The sequence below is a fragment of the Cherax quadricarinatus genome, chromosome 64, assembly GCF_038502225.1.
Source record: "Cherax quadricarinatus isolate ZL_2023a chromosome 64, ASM3850222v1, whole genome shotgun sequence".
Lineage (NCBI taxonomy): Eukaryota > Metazoa > Arthropoda > Malacostraca > Decapoda > Parastacidae > Cherax > Cherax quadricarinatus.
This window is the reverse complement of record NC_091355.1, coordinates 8,949,229-8,970,535: the sequence shown is the minus strand read 5'-3', so window position 1 is coordinate 8,970,535 and position 21,307 is coordinate 8,949,229. Positions and strand designations below refer to the sequence as shown.

Genomic DNA, 21,307 nt, shown 5'->3' with positions numbered 1-21,307 from the left:
TGAGTACATTTCGCGTATTCTCGTTAAAATTTAAATTAAATAAAACAACTTGTTTATATAAAAAACTGCGAATAAACGTATGTATAACATTTCAAATATATTTCCGCATAAAGGTTTAATTTCACTAATGCAAATCAAATTTTATAAAATTCCGAGATATAAAACATAAGAATAACAATGGATCTTCACTAATAAAAGAACCGTGGTTTAAAAATTTTAATTCTGTATTTGAAATGAAAGACGTTGGAGCGGCGTGGCTTGATTACCCCAGGAGGGACGCTGCTGGCTTGTCCCCGGCGCTCCTCTCCTCTCACTCTTAACCCAGTCTCTCCTCCTCTCATCACAGTCCCACACTGGTTTTCTTCCTCAGTCAAGTTAGCATGACTGCGTGTGTTTCCGAGTCATGTTAGTAAGACTTTCTTCGTCAGTCACGACTTTGTTCAGTCGTTTCAAGTTGACTGGCTTTGTTCAGTCATGTCAAGTTGACTGGCTTTGTTCAGTCATGTCAAGTTGACTGGCTTTGTTCAGTCGTTTCTAGTTGACTGGCTTTATTCAGTCGTGTCAAGTTGACTGGCTTTGTTCAGTCGTGTCAAGTTGACTGGCTTTGTTCAGTCGTGTCAAGTTGACTGGCTTTGTTCAGTCGTTTCTAGTTGACTGGTTTTATTCAGTCGTGTCAAGTTGACTGGTTTTGTTCAGTCGTGTCAAGTTGACTGGCTTTGTTCAGTCGTGTCAAGTTGACTAGCTTTGTTCAGTCGTGTCAAGTTGACTGGCTTTGTTCAGTCGTTTCAAACTGACTGGCTTTGCTCAGTCGTTTCTAGTTGACCTGCTTTGTTCAGTCGTTTCTAGTTGACCTGCTTTGTTCAGTCGTTTCTAGTTGACCTGCTTTGTTCAGTCGTTTCTAGTTGACCTGCTTTGTTCAGTCGTTTCTAGTTGACCTGCTTTGTTCAGTCGTTTCTAGTTGACCTGCTTTGTTCAGTCGTTTCTAGTTGACCTGCTTTGTTCAGTCGTTTCAAACTGACTGGCTTTGTTCAGTTGTTTCTAGTTGACTGGCTTTATTCAGTCGTTTCAAACTGACTGGCTTTGTTCAGTCGTTTCAAACTGACTGGCTTTGCTCAGTCGTTTCTAGTTGACTGGCTTTGTTCAGTCATTTCAAGCTTAATTGGTTTGTTCAATCGTTTCAAACTGACTTTGGTCAGTCACTTCAGTCTGACTGGCATTGTTCACCAGTCACTTCAGTCTGATTGACCTTGTTCGCCAAGTCACGTTAAAATGACTGGCTTTAAAGAAGAGAAAGAATTCCGTGACTGTAAGCCACTTCCTTCGCTAGTCACATGTCTGGCTTTATACCCCAGTTACTCCAGCTCAGCTGGCTTTGTTCTCCAGCCATTTTAATTTGACTGGCTTTGTTCTCCAGCCATTTTAATTTGACTGGCTTTGTTCTCCAGACATTTTAACCTGACTGGCTTTGTTCTCCAGACATTTTAACCTGACTGGCTTTATTCTCCAGACATTTTAACCTGACTGGCTTTGTTCTCCAGCCATTTTAATATGACTGGCTTTGTTCTCCAGCCATTTTAATATGACTGGCTTTGTTCTCCAGACATTTTAATATGACTGGCTTTGTTCTCCAGACATTTTAATATGACTGGCTTTGTTCTCCAGCCATTTTAATATGACTGGCTTTGTTCTCCAGCCATTTTAATATGACTGGCTTTGTTCTCCAGACATTTTAATATGACTGGCTTTGTTCTCCAGACATTTTAATATGACTGGCTTTGTTCTCCAGCCTTTTTAATATGACTGGCTTTGTTCTCCAGACATTTTAATATGACTGGCTTTGACTTGTTTCTTCATCTTCGTAAGCTCTAAATCTGTAGGGGTCTTGCAGCTCGATCCAAGAGAAGGGAGAGCCGCTCCAGTTCCTTGGATCAAGTACCCTATACCGGAATCAAGGGTTAACTGCACAACTCGCCCTACATTAAATATGTTTTATGATCCTTGTGGGTTCTGCGCTTAATTATGATAATAATACTAATAGTAATAATTCCCTTTAAGAGGGCGCACTAAGGCTGGTGGAGGGCTCTTGATTCAGGGCATTGGATTTGTCTATATATATATATATATATATATATATATATATATATATATATATATATATATATATATATATATATATATATATATATTCTCTAGGATTGAACAGGGTTGTCAACTACACTCCCTCAGGCGCTGTGTGAACCCCTGCGGATTTAGGGCTTTCTCCCTTCAGTGCTCTCCTAATTGTACTCGCCTAATTGTGGTTGCAAGGGTCGAGACTCAGCTCCTGGCCCCGCCTCTTCACTGAACACTAATAGGTCCTCTCCCTGCTCCATGATCTTTATCATACCTCGTCTTAAAGCTATGTATGGTTCCTGCCTCCACTACATCACTCGCCAGACTGTTTCCACTCCTGACTGCTCTCTGACTGAAGAAATACTTCCTAACATCCCTCTGACTCATCTGAGTCTTCAGCTTCCAAGTGTGACCCTTTGTTTCTGTGTCCTCTCTCTGGAACATCCTGTCTCAGTCCACCTTATTTATTACACGCAGTATTTTGTATGTTATCATGTCTCCCCTAACCATCCTGTCCTCCAGCGTCGTCAGGGCGATTTCCCTTAACCTTTCTTCGTACGACATTCCCCTTAGCTCTGGAACTAACCTTGTCACAAACCTTCGCACTTTCTCTAATTTCTTGACGTGCTTGACCAGGTGTGGGTTCCAAACTGGTGCTGCATACTCCAGTATGGGCCTGACGTACATGGTGTACAGTGTCTTGAAAGATTCCTTACTTAGGTACCGGAACCCTATTCGCAGGTTTGCCAGGCGCCCATATGCTGCTGCAGTTATCTGGTTGATGTGGGCTTCCGGAGACGTGCTTGGTGTTATACTCACCCTAAGATCTTTCTCCTTGAGCGAGGTTTGCAGTCTTTGGCCACCTAGCCTATACTCTGTCTGCGGTCTTCTTTACCCTTCCCCAATCTTCATAACTTTGCATTTGGCGGGGTTAAATTCGAGAAGCCATTTGCTGGACCAGGTGTCCAGCCTGTCCAGGTCTCTTCGAAGTCCTGCCTGATCCTCATCTGACTAAATTCTCCTCATTAACTTCACATCATCTGCGAACAGATGAATCTATCCCTTCCATCATGTCATTCACATATACTAAAAATAGCACTGGTCCTAGGACCGACCCCTGTTGGACCCCACTCGTCACAGGCGCCCACCGTGATACCTCATCACGTACCATGACTCGTTGTTGCCTCCCTGTCAGGTATTCTTTGATCCATTGCAGTGCCCTTCCCGTTATATGCGCCTGATCTAGCTTCTGGACTAATCTCTTGTGAGGAACTGTGTCGAAGGCCTTCTTGCAATCCAAGAAAATGCAATCAACCCACCCCTCTCTCTTGTCTTACTTCTGATACTTTATCATAAAACTCCAGAAGGTTTGTGGCACAAGATTTGCCTTCCATGAATCTGTGCTGGTTGTCGTTTATAATCTTGTTCCATTCCAGGCACTCCACTACTCTCCTCTTAATAATCTTCTCCATGACTTTGCATACTATACACGTCAGTGACACTGTTCTATAATTTAGTGCCTCTTTTCTGTCTCATTTTTTAAAAATGGGAACTACATTTGCCGTCTTCCATACCTCAGGTAGTTGCCCAGTTTCAAGGGATGTATTGAAAATTGTGGCTAGTGGCACACACAGCATTTCTGCTCCCTCTCTAAGGACCCATGGGGAGATGTCCAGTCCCAGTGCCTTTGAGGTATCAAGGTCACCTAGCAGCTTCTTCAGCTCCTCCTCAGTTGTGTGTATGTCATCCAACACTTGTTGGTGTATTCCTTGTTGGTGTCCCCCTCTGTCCTGTCTTCCCAGAGTCCTTCTTGTCTCCACTGTAAATACTTCTTTAAATCTCGTGTTGAGCTCCTCACATACCTCTTGATCGTTTCTTGTGAATTCCCCACCTTTCCTCAGCCTGATCACCTGGTCTTTGACTGTTGTCTTCCTCCTAATGTGGCTATACAGCAGTTTCGGGTCAGACTTCACTTTCTATGCTATGTCGTTTTTGAACTGTCGCTGGGCCTCCCTCCTTATCTGTGCATACTCGTTTCTGGCTCTTCTACTAATGTCCTTATTTTCCTGGGTCCTTTGCCTTCTGTTCCTTTTCCATTCTCTAGTGCACTTAGTTTTTGCCTCCCTACACCTTCGGGTAAACCAAGGACTCGCTTTGGTCTTCCCATTATTTCTGTTACCCTTGGGAACGAATTTTTACTCTGCCTCCTTTCATTTTGTTGTTACATATTCCATCATTTCGTTTACTGACTTTCCTACCAGTTCTCTGTCCCACTGAACTTCCTGCAGGAAGTTCCTCATACCTGTGGAGTCCCCCCTTTTATAGTCTGGCTTTTCCCATTCGACTCCTGTTACCCTCTCCACTTGTAACTCTACTATGTAATCAAAACTCAGAGCCACGTGATCACTAGCTCCAAGGGGCATCTCATACGTGATGTCCTCAATGTCTGAACTGCTTAGGGTGAACACAAGGTCCAGTCTTGCTGGTTCATCCTCTTCTCTCTCTCTCTCTCTGGTGGTGACCCTGACATGTTGATGCATTAGGTATTTCAGTACCACATCCATCATTTTGGCTCTCCATGTTTTGGGACCCCCATGAGGCTCCAGGTTTTCCCAATCGATCTCCCTGTGGTTGAAATTGCCCAAAACCGGTAACTTTTCTCTGCTGGAGTGAGCTCTTCTTGCCATCTCAGCCAGTGTGTCCACCATCGCTCTGTTGTTCTCTTTGTATTCTTCTCTTGACCTGTAGTTCTGTGGTGGGTTATACATCACTGCAATGACTACCTTATGTTGCCCAGACTGAATTGTACCTACTATGTAATCCCTTTCTCCAATCTCATCCATGCCTTCTATTTCCTCAAAACCCCATCGGTATTTTTTATGAGCAGTGCAACCCCTCCCCCCCTGTTCCTTCTATCTTTCCTCAGGATCTGATATCCCAGTGGGAAGATTGCGTCTGTTATTGTCTCAGTGAGTTTCGTTTCTGTGACTGCTATGATGTCTGGGGACTTCTCATTGATTCTTTCGTGCCACTCCTCATATTTATTCGTTATTCCATCCACGTTCATGTACCAAACCTTCAGCTTCTTATCTATCACTGTGGTCCTGGGAGAATATTGGGGTTGGGGGAGCGGGAGCCCTGGAGGGGGCCAATGGGGGTAGAGGTGTGGGTAGGGTTTCTGATGGGGGTGAAGGCAGAGTGCCCCCAGTGTTTACTTGGAGAGGGTTTCGGGGGTCAACGCCCCCGCGGCCCGGTCTAAGTGTGATAATAATAATAATAATAATAGTTCAAACCCAATAGAAGTAAGTCACTGACTTTATTTTTGGGTTATCCTAGGTAATTTACACGTGTTACTTATGTATTTTAATTATATTGGGCTCTGGTGGCTAACGCTCTCGCTTCACACGGCGAGGGCCTGGGTTCGATTCCCAGCCAGGGCAGAAACATTAGGCGTGTTTCTTTCCACCTGTTGTCTATGTTCCCCATCAGTAAAATGGGTACCTGGGTGTCAGTCGACTGGTGTGGGTAGCATCCTGGGACACTGACCTAATTTGCCCGACATGCGGAGCATAACAAGGGACTTTCTATATGCTAGTAGCATGTCATTGTTGTCAGCTAGGACTGTATACCTTGTACATGTACTTGTAGTAAATAAAGATATTATTATTATTATTGTGTACCTGTACCTAAATAAACTGACTGACTGTAGGACTGACTAACTGTACTGACTAGACTAGATTGAATGGACTGACTGACTTAACTGGACTAACTGATTTGACTGACTAAATCTAAAGCTCCCTGCGTCACTGCGCTAAAGTGTGAACTGCACTAAAAACTTCAGTTATAAAAGGAAAATGAATTATAAATTATTTCAGCTTTATTTTCTTGAATTTTATTTTTTAGTAAAAATAACAATTGTTATTATATTTCAGAAAAGTATAAACAAAACGAATAGTTTTATATTTTTAATTAAATTTTACATACAAATTTAATACTAAAATGTATTTAATAAATTTTTATACCATATTTCTTATTATGAGGGTTTATATATTGGTGAATATATATTTGTACAAAATTTTTATGTATCCTTTTGGGTATTACACGTTAAATACGTTTACTTTTCTGGTGTTGTATACATTTCGGATATATTATAATAGTATTTATTCTTTACAGGAATTACCAGTCTTCATAGGAGGTGCCTTGATGCTTGTAAGGGGCTCTTGATTCAAGGAATTGCTGCTCTCCTCCGCATCCCTGGATCAAATGTGTTTGTTTTCTATTCACCCAGACGCTGTATGGCCCCAAAGGGTTTAGCGTTCCCACATGAATGTAGTAGTAGTAATAATTTAGGTATTACCTGAAGATACATGGTATTGTGCTTTTTTTTTATTTACTTAGAGTTGTCCTCACAGGAAATCCCGTCATTTATAGTTATAGTTATAATGATAATTTTTTTCTTTTGGATTTATGGATTTTTTTTTATAGTTTTCCTGTTATTTGTGCATAATTGATGGGGATAATAATTATAAGAAATCGTGTAGGTGTGTATCTTCAATGTGACTTTTAAAAGGTGTTGTGTCATATGAGAACCAATATTTTCTATAATTTCCTTATACTATACTGTAAAAAGTTGAATAAGGAAAAATTGTTATAATGTAAGAAATTAATATTTCAATAATGGAAATGTGTTACACACCTGGAAGTGTTACTGAATTAATTGAGAAGATGTATTGGTACACAAAACGTTTGGGGAGGAAGCCAGAATATGGCGTAATGTGTATCTTGTATTAGAGAGTGATGTTAATTAATCGCGAGTCATCGGGCCGATGGAAATATTATCGCCAAAAATATACCATTGACAAGAACTAATGTATAGTGTATATGGAAAAGTCAAGATCTGTTAAATAACTGTCAGAGTAATGCTGATAATAAGGAAAATGAGACGCGGTGTTAACGGGTTGGAGACCACCACGTGGATTGTAAAAGTGTGTTCGCCTCCCAGTGTATTTTAATTCTCACACAACAGGTAAGGTAATAAGTTATTGGCCAGTATTAGGGGTCCTGCTTATAGGGAGCCGTTAGGATGTATCATCAAGGCCACAATTTGGTAAAATATATTTCTTTTTATACAATAGATAAAAAAATTTATAGAACAAACAAATCATGGGTATTATTAGTGTCTAGAGAACAAGATTGAATACCCTCACTGACATTAGCTCATAGTTATACAAGAGACCAGTATGTGTAATCAGACAGAGCTAGTGAAAGACTAACCTCCAGTCCTTGGTGTAGGTATAAAGTCAAATCGTCTGGAGTTCAACTCCTCACCCTGATTGGTTGAAGTTCATAAATGGCAGTTATTCACGGTTAGGCCTTGATGACTATATGACAATAACTACCGGGATTTGGTTGATTATAGAGAATAAAAAATGTGGTTGTGTGATTCACTTGAATAAAGGTGATATACTCAGTGCATACAACACAACAGATATCAAGTGCTTGCTCTTACCTCCTGGTTCTATATATGCAACAGGCACAAGTAGGCTTATTCCTAACTTCTAGCCTGACATATGCTTCAGGTACACTCTTGCCACTGTCTTCTAATCCTATACATGCAGCAGGTGCAAGGGAGGCTTGTCCCTACTTGCCAAGCCTTTATTTGCAGCAGGTACACGGAGGCTTGCTCCTACCTTCCAGCCCTATATATGCAGCAGAAGCTTGTCCATACCTCCCAACACTTTATGTGCAGCAAATACAAGGCGCTACCTTCTGCACCGATCGATACCATGCCTAACCCTTCTAGGGTAGGGTAGGTGCCTGAGCCCGAGCCTTTAGCTCATAAGACTGTCATTCCCATTTGCCCCCTTGGGGCGGGGGTGGCAGACCAGAGAGGCCTAGCTTGTGGCTAGGCCTGGGGACAAAGATGAGGAGGTACTTGTGCCTCCTCCCATGGGAGACTTATGTCTCAGACACTGCCTAAAGAGGGAGCCAAGGCCGGGCCACCACTTGGAAAAGGCCCGGTCCGGGAGAATACCGGCTAATCTTTAATAATAAACCTGCACCACTTGGTAATCTAACCTTTACGCTTTAGGTTGTGAGCAAGTGCTAAGGAAGACACGAATGCAGTATAATGCGGTCTTTTATTGCCGTTTCTCCCACACAGTAGGCTTACCTAGTCAATGATATTTTATACCATTTATCTCTACTAAGTGCTAAACCTGAAAGGTTCAGTGTGTCAGTTGAATACTCTGGTTTGTCCACAGAAAGGAGAAGGCTTTCTGGCATCAAGGTGCCTTCCTTGAGAAAGGGAAAATAGTTCAAGTTTCTTAGATCTAGAGGGATTAGCCCTTAATGAACTTCTTGGGGTAACAAACTTTTAGGCGCTGCTCTTTGCTTGGAGGGTAGCTCCGATTTCTTGGATCAGGGCACCCTCTCTTGAAAAAATAATTGTATTACATCTTCAACAGTCATAAAAAGAGTATTCTCTTGCAAGTGCTGTGCACAGTGATCTGTGGACTCCTCTGATGTTCTGTAGTTCAGGACTTCCAATCTCCCTTACAAACTGTTTAGCATAAAATGACAATTCAGCATTTGGCTTTTGTCCTTCCATCGATGTCATTTATGGCATATGGCATTCACAAGCCTGCACATTGTACATACTTGACTCACACACTTATCTTATGGAGGAGAGCTTTTTGCCACTCATCAAGTGACAAGTCAAGTCATCCTGAGAGTCCATTATTATTATGGGGAGCGCTAAACTTGTAGGGATTATACAGCATCTGTGGGGGGAGGGAAGGCATTCAAGCTTAATTTTGGGAATTTGGGCACAGATCCAATTTCATATGACCCTTGTCGGTTTAGAGCTTCATTTGATTATAATAATAATCCAATTCCATAGATCAAGAATCCCTCACCAGCATCAAGGAACCTCCCTTGAGGGGTCCTGAGAGTCCACTATCTTTTGATCGATTGTCCTCTTTATCAGAGAGCATGCCAACTTTTTTTTTCAGATGTATATTTGAAAATGTGTCTTTAGTTATGTATGCTGGGTTCTCATGATGTGTATGTAGCTAATGCTGTTCCCATAAGGCAACAACAATAGTGTGCTAACCTATTAAGATTAACTGATTACTGGCTAAGATGTATTTCCTGCTTGAGAATATGACATGCTTATTCCATCTGCTCTTTTCAGTGACAGTCCACCTATCCTGTTAACTCGCTCTATAACTAATTGACACCAATTTCCCAGTCAATCCCAATCCTTTCTGCTGAAGTCTTTTCCTCAGCACCTTCATCTTGACCACCTCTTTTGCTTCTGATACACAACATTGAATGACACGAGTTTACCATTTTCCATTAGTATAATAATAATAATGCTGTCTTGGGGGTTGATCTTTTCCGATTTCTTTCCAGTACTGTATCGATTCAGCACTTCCAAGATAGCTGCTAACTAGCATAATTAGTCAGGAGTTAGTGACCCACAAGCTGTTTGTTTTTATCAAGCTGCAGTTGAGTTGCAACTATTTTTCGTCACTGTTCAATGTGGTAAACAGATTGGCCACACCAGAATCACATGTAATTATTTAATAGAGGTACCAAGTGCCACTATAAAAAAATTAAAAAAATGATATACACATCTTTTGATAGATCTCAATTTTGTATAACCCCTACATGTTTATCATTTCCCCATAGTAATAATAATAATAATTTTGATAGATCATCCTATTCATCAGCTTATTGTACTCATTGGAGAACAGTAAACTTGAAGGGGATCATATACAAAAATGATCTTCATCAAAAGCTCTAAACACATTAGGGTCATAAACTGCACTGCATGAGAGTTAGTGGGGAAAAGAAGAGGTGTTGAGGAAAGGATTTTGGTTGAAATTATGGAGGCTACGGTTGAAGAAGTAAATTTGTAAACCATACCCCCGGCCGGGATTGAACCCGCGGTCATAAGTCTCAAAACTCCAGCCCGTGGTTTATTTGCAATCGTGTCATTACGATTTCTTAAGTCAAGTAAATTTGTCTTTAAGAAATTGAACCTTATTAGTGATGTATTTACAGTAATGGTGGGACCACTATTGAGGAGGGCATTTATGATTATAATGGGGAAGCGCTAAACCCATAGGATTGTACAGCGCCTGTGGGGGGAGGGTATGGAAGGTGTTTAGGCTCAATTTAGGGAACTGGAGCACAGATCAAATTCCTTCGATCAAGAGCCTCTCATCAGGGGATTGAAGAGGGTAGACAAAGTGCCTGCTGGAGGATGAAAGATCCAGAACTGCAGAACTCACCTTCATAGTCTGCAAGTTCATTTTTGTGAACCCCACACATCTAGGGACCCAACAAAAGACAAATAATTTCTCGCGTCTCTTAGAGATGCAACACAGCCAACTAAATGAGAACAGTGAGGGAATGCAAGAATCAAAGGTATTAATTTTTTTTTTGCATTGTGCTATGAGAGTTGGATACTGCTATAAAGGATACAGCAGACATGGCAGCTGTTTGTTGTTTAATTCATATTAAGCAATAAACCCATGTGGGCCATTCAGTGCAAGACATGCTGGAGGCCCTAGCCTCTTGTCTGCTGAGTGCGAGACAGACGAACTTTCTATTTGTACTCGCCCAGATAACAGCAACAAGATGAGAACTTGACTCACAGTAGTGCCTATGCTAACCTTCCTATGGTGTAGAAATATACCTAGTTGGATGAATTTTATTGTGGCTAGCTGGTCCAGTGGCTAACGTGACGGTTTGGAGTTTTGAGACTGATTGCAGGTTCTATCCCCGCCCGTGGTGTTTTTTTATTTTTTTTAAAGAGAAAGCCGTTGAATTCCTGGTGTTCAGTACACTGAGCTGAACTTGTTGATGCTTCAGGACATTTAGATAGATAAGATACTGTTGTTTTATTTCCCATGAGGATACCCTAATTACAATATTAGGTTAACATGTTTATAGAGGTGCAACGGATATATCGTATCATTATCTAGTTGTAGCAACAGTTAGAGTAAGAGGTAGGTGGGACAAAAGGAAAACGGCAACAGTAAGAGAGAGGTGAAAGTTTATAAACTAAGGGAGGAGGAAGTTAGTATGAGATATAAGCAACTACTATTGGCAGAAAGGCGGGCTTGTGCAAATATGGGTAGTGGGGGGGGGGGTTGAAGAGGTATGGTATAGTTTTAAAAATGCAGTATTAGAATGTGGGGCAGAAGTTTGTGGTATAGGAGGGTGGGTGCAGGAGGAATGAGGAGTGATTGGTGGAATGATGAGGTAAACGGTGCAATAAAAGAGAAAAAGATAGCTTATGAGAGGTTTTTACAAAGCAGAAGTGATATTATAAGGGCAGAGTATATGGAGAGTAAAAGAAGGGTGAAGAGAGTGCAAAAGGAGAGCAAATGATAGAGTTGGAGAGGCACTGTCAAGAAATTTTGCTGAGAATAAGAAAAAAATTTGTGGAGATAAACAAGTTAAGAAAGCCTAAGGAACGAATGGATTTGTCAGTTAAAAACAGAGTAGGGGAGTTAGTAGATGGGGAGCTGGAGGTATTGGGCAGATGGTGGGAATATTTTGTGGAACTTTTAAATGTCGATGAAGAAAGGGATGCAGTAATTTCATGCACTGGCCAGGGAGATATAATATCTTTTAGGAGTGAAGAAGAGAAGGATGTGAGTGTGGGGGATGTACGTGAGGCATTACGTACAATGAAAGGGGGTAAAGCAGCTGGAACTGATGGGATTGTGACAAATGTTAAAAGCAGGGGAGGGGAGGGGGATATAGTGTTGGAGTGGTTGGTATTTTTGTTTAATAAATGTATGAAAGATGGGGAAGGTACCTAGGGATTGGCAGAGTGTGTGCATAACTCCTTCATATAAAGGGAAGGGGGACAGAAGAGATTGTAAAAATTATAGGGGAATAAGTTTACTGAGTATACCAGATAAAGTGTATGATAGTGTTATTATTGAAAGAATTAGAGGTACGACAGAGAGCTTGATTGAAGATGAGCAAGAAGGGTTTAGAATGGGTAGGGGATGTGTATATCAGGTGTTTACATTGAAGCATATAGATGAATAGTATTTAGATAAAGGTAGGGAAGTTTTCATTGAATTTATGGATTTAGAAAAGGCATATAATAGAGTGGATAAGGGAGCAATGTGGCAGATGTTGCAAGTGTATGGAATAGGTAGTAAGTTACTAAATGCTGTAAAGAGTTTTTATGAGGATAGTGAAGCTCAGGTCAGGGTGTGTAGGAGAGAGACTACCTCCCAGTAAAAGTAGGTCTTAGACAGGGATGTGTAATGTCACCATAGTTGTTTAACATATTTATAGGCTGGGGAGAAGGGTGGGATTAAATTATGGGGACTCAAATACCAAATGGGAGTTGACACAGTTACTTTCTGCTGATGATACTGTTCTTTTAGGGGATTCTCAAAGAAAAGTTGCAAAGGTTAGTGGACGAGTTTGGGTGTGTAAAGGTAGAAAATTGAAAGTGAACATAGATAAGAGTACGGTGAAAAGGGTATCAAACGATTTTAGATAAAGAAAAATTGGATATCAAATTGGAGGGAGGGAGTATGGAAAAAGTGAATGTTTTCAGATATTTGGGAGTTGACTTGTCAGCGGATGGGTTTATGAAGGATGAGGTTAACCATCGAACTGATGAAGGAAAAAAGGTGAGTGGTGCATTGAGGTATCTGTGGAGACAAAAAATGTTATCCATGGAGGCAAAGAAGGGAATGTATGAGAGTATAGTGGTATTGACACTCTTTTATGGATGAAGCATGGATTATAAATGCTGCAGTGAGGAGGCAGCTGGAGGCAGTGATGCTGTGTCTAAGGGCAGTATGTGGTGTAAATATTATACAGAGAATTCATAGTGTGGAAATTAGGAGGATGTGTGGAGTTACTAAAAGTATTAGTCAGAGGGCTGAAGAGAGGCTGTTGAGGTAGTTTGGTCATTTAGAGAGAATGCAGCAAAGTAGAATGACTTGGAGAGAGTATAAATCTGTAGGGGAAGGAAGGCGGGGTAGGGGTCATCCCTGAAAAGATTGGAGGGAGGGGGTAAAGGAAGTTTTGTGAGCGAGGGACTTGGACTTCTAGCAAGCACGTGTGAGTGTGTTAGATAAGAGTGAATGGAGACGAATGGTTTTTGGGACCTGACGAGTTGTTGGAGTGCGAGCAGGGTAATATTTTGTGAAGGGATTCAAGGAAATTGGTTAGCCTGACTTGAGTGCTGGAAATGGGAAGTACAGTGCCTGCACTTTAAAGGAAGGGGTTAGGGATACTGACAGTTTTGAGGTTGACTTTTAAACTGTCGTATCTGAGTGCCTCTGGTAAGACAGTGATTATGTATGAGTGAGGTGAAAGTGTTGAATGATGAAAGTATTTTATTTTTGGGGATTTTCTTTCTTTTTGGGTCATCCTGCCTTGGTGGGAGACGACTGACGTGTTGAAAAAAAATCATGTATTTAAACAGAAAAAAGGTTTTCAGTAATTATACAGTCCAGGTACATTATATTTTTTTATTACTAACACATTGGCCGTTTCCCACCAAGGCAGGGTGGCCTGAAAAAGAAAAGCTGTCATCATTCACACCATCACTGTATTACCAGAGGCATGCCTACACTACATTTTTTTTTTTTTTTTTTCAACAAGTCGGTCATCTCCCACCGAGGCAGGGTGACCCAAAAAAGAAAGAAAATCCCCAAAAAGAAAATACTTTCATCATCATTCAACACTTTCACCACACTCACACATTATCACTGCTTTTGCAGAGGTGCTCAGAATACAACAGCTTAGAAGCATATATGTATAAAGATACACAACATATCCCTCCAAACTGCCAATATCCCAAACCACTCCTTTAAAGTGCAGGCATTGTACTTCCCATTTCCAGGACTCAAGTCCGACTATATGAAAATAACCGGTTTCCCTGAATCCCTTCACTAAATATTACCCTGCTCACACTCCAACAGATCGTCAGGTCCCAAGTATCATTCGTCTCCATTCACTCCTATCTAACACGCTCGTGCACGCTTGCTGGAAGTCCAAGCCCCTCGCCCACAAAACCTCCTTTACCCCCTCTTTCCAACCCTTTCGAGGACGACCCCTACCCCTCTTTCCTTCCCCTATAGATTTATATGCTTTCCATGTCATTCTACTTTGATCCATTCTCTCTAAATGACCAAACCACCTCAACAAACCCTCTTCTGCCCTCTGACTAATGCTTTTATTAACTCCACACCTCCTAATTTCCACACTCCGAATTTTCTGCATAATATTTACACCACACATTGCCCTTAGACAGGACATCTCCACTGCCTCCAACCATCTCCTCGCTGCTGCATTTACCACCCAAGCTTCACATCCATATAAGAGTGTTGGTACTACTATACTTTCATACATTCCCTTCTTTGCCTCCATAGATAACGTTTTTTGACTCCACATATACCTCAACGCACCACTCACCTTTTTTCCCTCATCAATTCTATGATTAACCTCATCCTTCATAAATCCATCCGCCGACACGTCAACTCCCAAGTATCTGAAAACATTCACTTCTTCCATACTCCTCCTCCCCAATTTGATATCCAATTTTTCTTTATCTAAATCATTTGATACCCTCATCACCTTACTCTTTTCTATGTTCACATTCAACTTTCTACCTTTACACACATTCTCAAACTCATCCACTAACCTTTGCAATTTTTCTTTAGAATCTCCCATAAGCACAGTATCATCAGCAAAAAGTAACTGTGTCAATTCCCATTTTGAATTTGATTCCCCATAATTTAATCCCACCCCTCTCCCGAACACCCTAGCATTTACTTCTTTTACAACCCCATCTATAAATATATTAAACAACCATGGTAACATTACACATCCCTGTCTAAGACCTACTTTTACTGGGAAGTATTCTCCCTCTCTTCTACACACCCTAACCTGAGCCTCACTTTTTTTTTTTTTTCAACAAGTCGGCTGTCTCCCACCGAGGCAGGGTGACCCAAAAAAAAAAGAAAGAAAATCCCCAAAAAGAAAATACTTTCATCATCATTCAACACTTTCACCACACTCACACATTATCACTGCTTTTGCAGAGGTGCTCAGAATACAACAGTTTAGAAGCATATACGTATAGAGATACACAACATATCCCTCCAAACTGCCAATATCCCAAACCCCTCCTTTAAAGTGCAGGCATTGTACTTCCCATTTCCAGGACTCAAGTCCGACTATATGAAAATAACCGGTTTCCCTGAATCCCTTCACTAAATATTACCCTGCTCACACTCCAACAGATCGTCAGGTCCCAAGTATCATTCGTCTCCATTCACTCCTATCTAACACGCTCATGCACGCTTGCTGGAAGTCCAAGCCCCTCACCCACAAAACCTCCTTTACCCCCTCTTTCCAACCCTTTCGAGGACGACCCCTAACCCTCACTATCCTCATAAAAGCTCTTTACAGCATTTAGTAACTTACCACCTATTCCATAAACTTGCAACATCTGCCACATTGCTCCTCTATCCACTCTATCATATGCCTTTTCTAAATCCATAAATGCAATAAAAACTTCCCTACCTTTATCTAAATACTGTTCACATATATGCTTCAATGTAAACACTTGATCTACACATCCCCTACCCACTCTGAAGCCTCCTTGCTCATCCGCAATTCTACATTCTGTCTTACCTCTAATTCTTTCAATTATAACCCTACCGTATACTTTTCCTGGTATACTCAGTAAACTTATTCCTCTATAATTTTTACAATCTCTTTTGTCCCCTTTCCCTTTATATAAAGGGACTATACATGCTCTCTGGCAATCCCTAGGTACCTTCCCCTCTTTCATACATTTATTAAACAAAAGTACCAACCACTCCAACACTATATCCCCCCCTGCTTTTAACATTTCTGTCATGATCCCATCAGTTCCAGCTGCTTTACCACCTTTCATTCTACGTAATGCCTCACGTACCTCCACCACACTTACATTCTGCTCTTCTTCACTCCTAAAAGATGGTATACCTCCCTGGCCAGTGCATGAAATTACCACCTCCCTTTCTTCCTCAACATTTAAAAGTTCCTCAAAATATTCTCGCCATCTACCTAATACTGTACCTCCCTCTCCCCATCTACTAACTCCCCTACTCTGTTTTTAACAGACAAATCCATACTTTCCCTAGGCTTTCTTAACTTGTTTAACTCACTCCAAAATTTTTTCTTATTTTCATTAAAATTTCTTGACAGTGCCTCTCCCACTCTTTCATCTGCTCTCCTTTTGCACTCTCTCACCACTCTCTTCACCTTTCTTTTACTCTCCATATACTCTGCTCTTCTTATAACACTTCTGCTTTGTAAAAACCTCTCGTAAGCTACCTTTTTCTCTTTTATCACACCCTTTACTTCATCATTCCACCAATCACTCCTCTTTCCTCCTGCCCCCACCCTCCTATAACCACAAACTTCTGCCCCACATTCTAATACTGCATTTTTAAAACTATTCCATATAATTATATAATTATATTTAAGAGGGGAGCACTAAAACCATAGGGATTTTACAGTGTAGAGGGAATGGGAGGCATTCAGGTTTTATCCAAGAAAAATTTATAATCTGATAATAAGCTTCACTTTCATAAAAATGGAACATGCAATATGACAATCTCTCATTTTCATATACTGTGTGTGTGTGTGCATGTGTGTGTATGTATAGAGGTACATGAATCTATTTTTCAGCTTGGGTCTATCCTTCATAAGTTACTTTACGAGATATTATTATATCATTATAGTTAAGCACAAAACCCAGATGCCAATATGATTTAATTTTAGTAGTTTTTTTTTTTACTTGCTTAGGAGACATTCATTACATTATGTTCAAACAAATTCTCATTTATTAACTTCTTCGTTCACAGCTGACTCGAATATCTTCATTCTCCACTCTGTGTGTCAGAATTAAAATAAACCCACCGGTTAAGTCTTACATGTATTACTTTACAATGTGTTACTGAAGCCATTATTAATCATACAAATTTTTTTCCTTGACTACATTTTGTTCTTCCCTCTCTACTAAAAATTATATGTTGTTTCATGGGTATTTAAATTTCTCACTCTACTTACCTTTATCCAACCCTGCTGCCTTTATAATTTTCACATACAGTTGGCATCAACTTGATTTTTTTTATTAACACATTAGCCTTTTCCTACTGAGGCAGGGTGATCCGAAAAAGAAGAAACATTTTCATCATCATCATCATCATTCACTCCATCACTGTCTTGCCAGAGGTGTGCCTACATTACAGTTAAAAAACTGCAACTTATCAACAGAGTGCAGGCACTGTACGTACTTCCAACCTTCAGGACTCTAAGTCTGGCTAACCAGTTGCTCTGAATCCCTTCATAAGTGTTACTTTGTTCTAGTATACTTTATTTTCAGTAAAGAGCATCCACACTTTCCTCTAACATAGATATGCATATTTTACACAAATAACCCAAACATAGGAGGAGGTTACGATGACGTTTTGGTCCGACTTGGACCATTTACAAAGTCACACTAACAGGAAGACAAGGAGGAGCCAGTATATACATGCATGGGTATTGTGCCTTTTTGTTCTTCATTCATATTTTAGGCAAACACTGCAGTTTATCAGAAAATGCCTCAAACTGCTCTGAAATGCCAATACTATACATGAAAAAAAAAAATATATATATATAATTATTATTATTATTTATTATCACACTGGCCGATTCCCACCAAGGCAGGGTGGCCCGAAAAAGAAAAACTTTCACCATCATTCACTCCATCACTGTCTTGCCAGAAGGGTGCTTTACACTACAGTTTTTAAACTGCAACATTAACACCCCTCCTTCAGAGTGCAGGCACTGTACTTCCCATCTCCAGGACTCAAGTCTGGCCTGCCGGTTTCCCTGAACCCCTTCATAAATGTTACTTTGCTCACACTCCAACAGCACGTCAAGTATTAAAAACCATTCGTCTCCATTCACTCCTATCAAACACGCTCACGCACGCCTGCTGGAAGTCCAAGCCCCTCGCACAAAACCTCCTTTACCCCCTCCCTCCAACCTTTCCTAGGCCGACCCCTACCCCGCCTTCCTTCCACTACAGGCTGATACACTCTTGAAGTCATTCTGTTTCGCTCCATTCTCTCTACATGTCCGAACCACCTCAACAACCCTTCCTCAGCCCTCTGGACAACAGTTTTGGTAATCCCGCACCTCCTCCTAACTTCCAAACTATGAATTCTCTGCATTATATTCACACCACACATTGCCCTCAGACATGACATCTCCACTGCCTCCATTCTTCTCCTCACTGCAACATTCATCACCCATGCTTCACACCCATATAAGAGTGTTGGTAAAACTATACTCTCATACATTCCCCTCTTTGCCTCCAAGGACAAAGTTCTTTGTCTCCACAGACTCCTAAGTGCACCACTCACCCTTTTCCCCTCATCAATTCTATGATTCACCTCATCCTTCATAGACCCATCCGCTGACACGTCCACTCCCAAATATCTGAATACATTCACCTCCTCCATACTCTCTCCCTCCAATCTGATATCCAATCTTTCATCACCTAATCTTTTTGTTATCCTCATAACCTTACTCTTTCCGGTATTCACTTTTAATTTTCTTCTTTTGCACACCCTACCAAATTCATCCACCAATCTCTGCAACTTCTCTTCAGAATCTCCCAAGAGCACAGTGTCATCAGCAAAGAGCAACTGTGACAACTCCCACTTTATGTGTGATTCTTTATCTTTTAACTCCACGCCTCTTGTCAAGACCCTTGGATTTACTTCTCTTACAACCCCATCTATAAATATATTAAACAACCACGGTGACATCACACATCCTTGTCTAAGGCCTACTTTTACTGGGAAATAATTTCCCTCTTTCCTACATACTCTAACTTGAGCCTCACTATCCTCGTAAAAACTCTTCACTGCTTTCAGTAACCTACCTCCTACACCATACACCTGCAACATCTGCCACATTGCCCCCCTATCCACCCTGTCATACGCCTTTTCCAAATCTATAAATGCCACAAAGACCTCTTTAGCCTTATCTAAATACTGTTCACTTATATGTTTCACTGGAAACACCTGGTCCACACACCCCCTACCTTTCCTAAAGCCTCCTTGTTCATCTGCTATCCTATTCTCCGTCTTACTCTTAATTCTTTCAATAATAACTCTACCATACACTTTACCAGGTATACTCAACAGACTTCTTCTTCTTCTTTCAACGTACCAGCCGTATCCCACTGAGGTGGGGTGGCCCAAAAGAAAAAACTGAAGTTTCTCCTTTTAAATTTAGTAATATATACAGGAGAAAGGGTTACTAGCCCCTTGCTCCCGGCATTTTAGTCGCCTCTTACGACACGCATGGCTTACAGAGGAAGAATTCTGTTCCACTTCCCCATGGAAATAAGAGGAAATAAACAAGAACAAGAATTAGAAAGAAAATAAAAGAAAACCCAGAGGGGTGTGTATATATATGCTTGTACATGTATGTTTAGTGTGACCTAAGTGTAAGTAGAAGCAGCAAGACTTACCTGTAATCTTGCATATTTATGAGACAGACAAAAGACACCAGCAATCCTACCATCATGTAAAACAATTACAGGCTTTCGTTTTACACTCACTTGGCAGGACGGTAGTACCTCCCTGGGCGGTTGCTGTCTACCAACCTACTACCTACAACTCAACAGACTTATCCCCCTATAATTTTTGCACTCTCTTTTGTCCCCTTTGCCTTTATACAAAGGAACTATGCATGCTCTCTGCCAGTCCCTAGGTACCTTACCCTCTTCCATACATTTATTAAATAATTGCACCAACCACTCCAAAACTATATCCCCACCTGCTTTTAACATTTCTATCTGTATCCCATCAATCCCAGCTGCCTTACCCTCCTTTCATTTTACCTTCTGCCTCATGAACTTCCCCCGCACTCACAACTGGCTCTTCCTCACTCCTACAAGATGTTTTTCCTCCTTGCCCTATACACGAAATCACAGCTTCCCTATCTTCATCAACATTTAACAATTCCTCAAAATATTCCCTCCATCTTCCCAATACCTCTAACTCTCCATTTAATAACTCTCGTCTCCTATTTTTAACTGACAAATCCATTTGTTCTCTAGGCTTCCTTAACTTGTTAATCTCACTCCAAAACTTTTTCTTATTTTCAACAAAATTTGTTGATAACATCTCACCCACTCTCTCATTTTCTCTCTTTTTACATTGCTTCACCACTCTCTTAACCTCTCTTTTTCTCCATATACTCTTCCCTCCTTGCATCACTTCTACTTTGTAAAAACTTCTCATATGCTAACTTTTTCTCCCTTACTACTCTCTACATCATCATTCCACCAATCGCTCCTCTTCCCTCCCGCACCCACTTTCCTGTAACCACAAACTTCTGCTGAACACTAACACTACATTTTTAAACCTACCCCATACCTCTTCAACCCCATTGCCTATGCTCTCATTAGCCCATCTATCCTCCAAAAGCTGTTTATATGTTTCCCTAACTGCCTCCTCTTTTAGTTTATAAACCTTCACCTCTCTCTTCCCTGATGCTTCTACTCTCCTTGTATCCCATCTCCCTTTTACTCTCAGTGTAGCTACAACTAGAAAGTGATCTGATATATCTGTGGCCCCTCTATAAACATGTACATCCTGAAGTCTACTCAACAATCTTTTATCTACCAATACATAATCCAACAAACTACTGTCATTTCGCCCTACATCATATCTTGTATACTTATTTATCCTCTTTTTCTTAAAATATGTATTACCTATAACTAAACCCCTTTCTATACAAAGTTCAATCAAAGGGCTCCCATTATCATTTACACTTTTTATTTCAATACATAATGAATAAATCTCAAAATTTGTCATGATCTTTGCACTATACTTTTTTTTTAATTTGTAAGTGGGTCAATTCAGTGAATGTAGCCACAGTAATTTGTGATAAGCATTCACTCATGTTTATTTTTCAAAAACTTTTATTAGTGATTTTATAACAAGAGAAGAAAGAGGTTTTCACCATTTAACAATGTGCATAGTTTAATACTTGTAATACAATGATAAAAATAGTCCAGAATCTCATGTTTCATATTAAATAAAATCTTATTTATACCCTATATTTCAATGTTTTTATA

At 40.6% G+C, this 21,307-nt stretch overlaps 1 long non-coding RNA gene across 1 annotated transcript in view; it reads left to right on the top strand.

Moving 5' to 3' along the window:
* Positions 1–180: 180 nt before the first annotated feature.
* The window catches only part of LOC128699997 (uncharacterized), a 106,839-nt gene continuing 85,712 nt past the window's right edge, over positions 181–21,307 (top strand). The window contains exons 1-2 of the long non-coding RNA XR_011393772.1: positions 181–405; positions 6,286–7,138. This is a non-coding gene — a long non-coding RNA (uncharacterized lncRNA). The remainder of the gene's footprint in view (positions 406–6,285; positions 7,139–21,307) is intronic.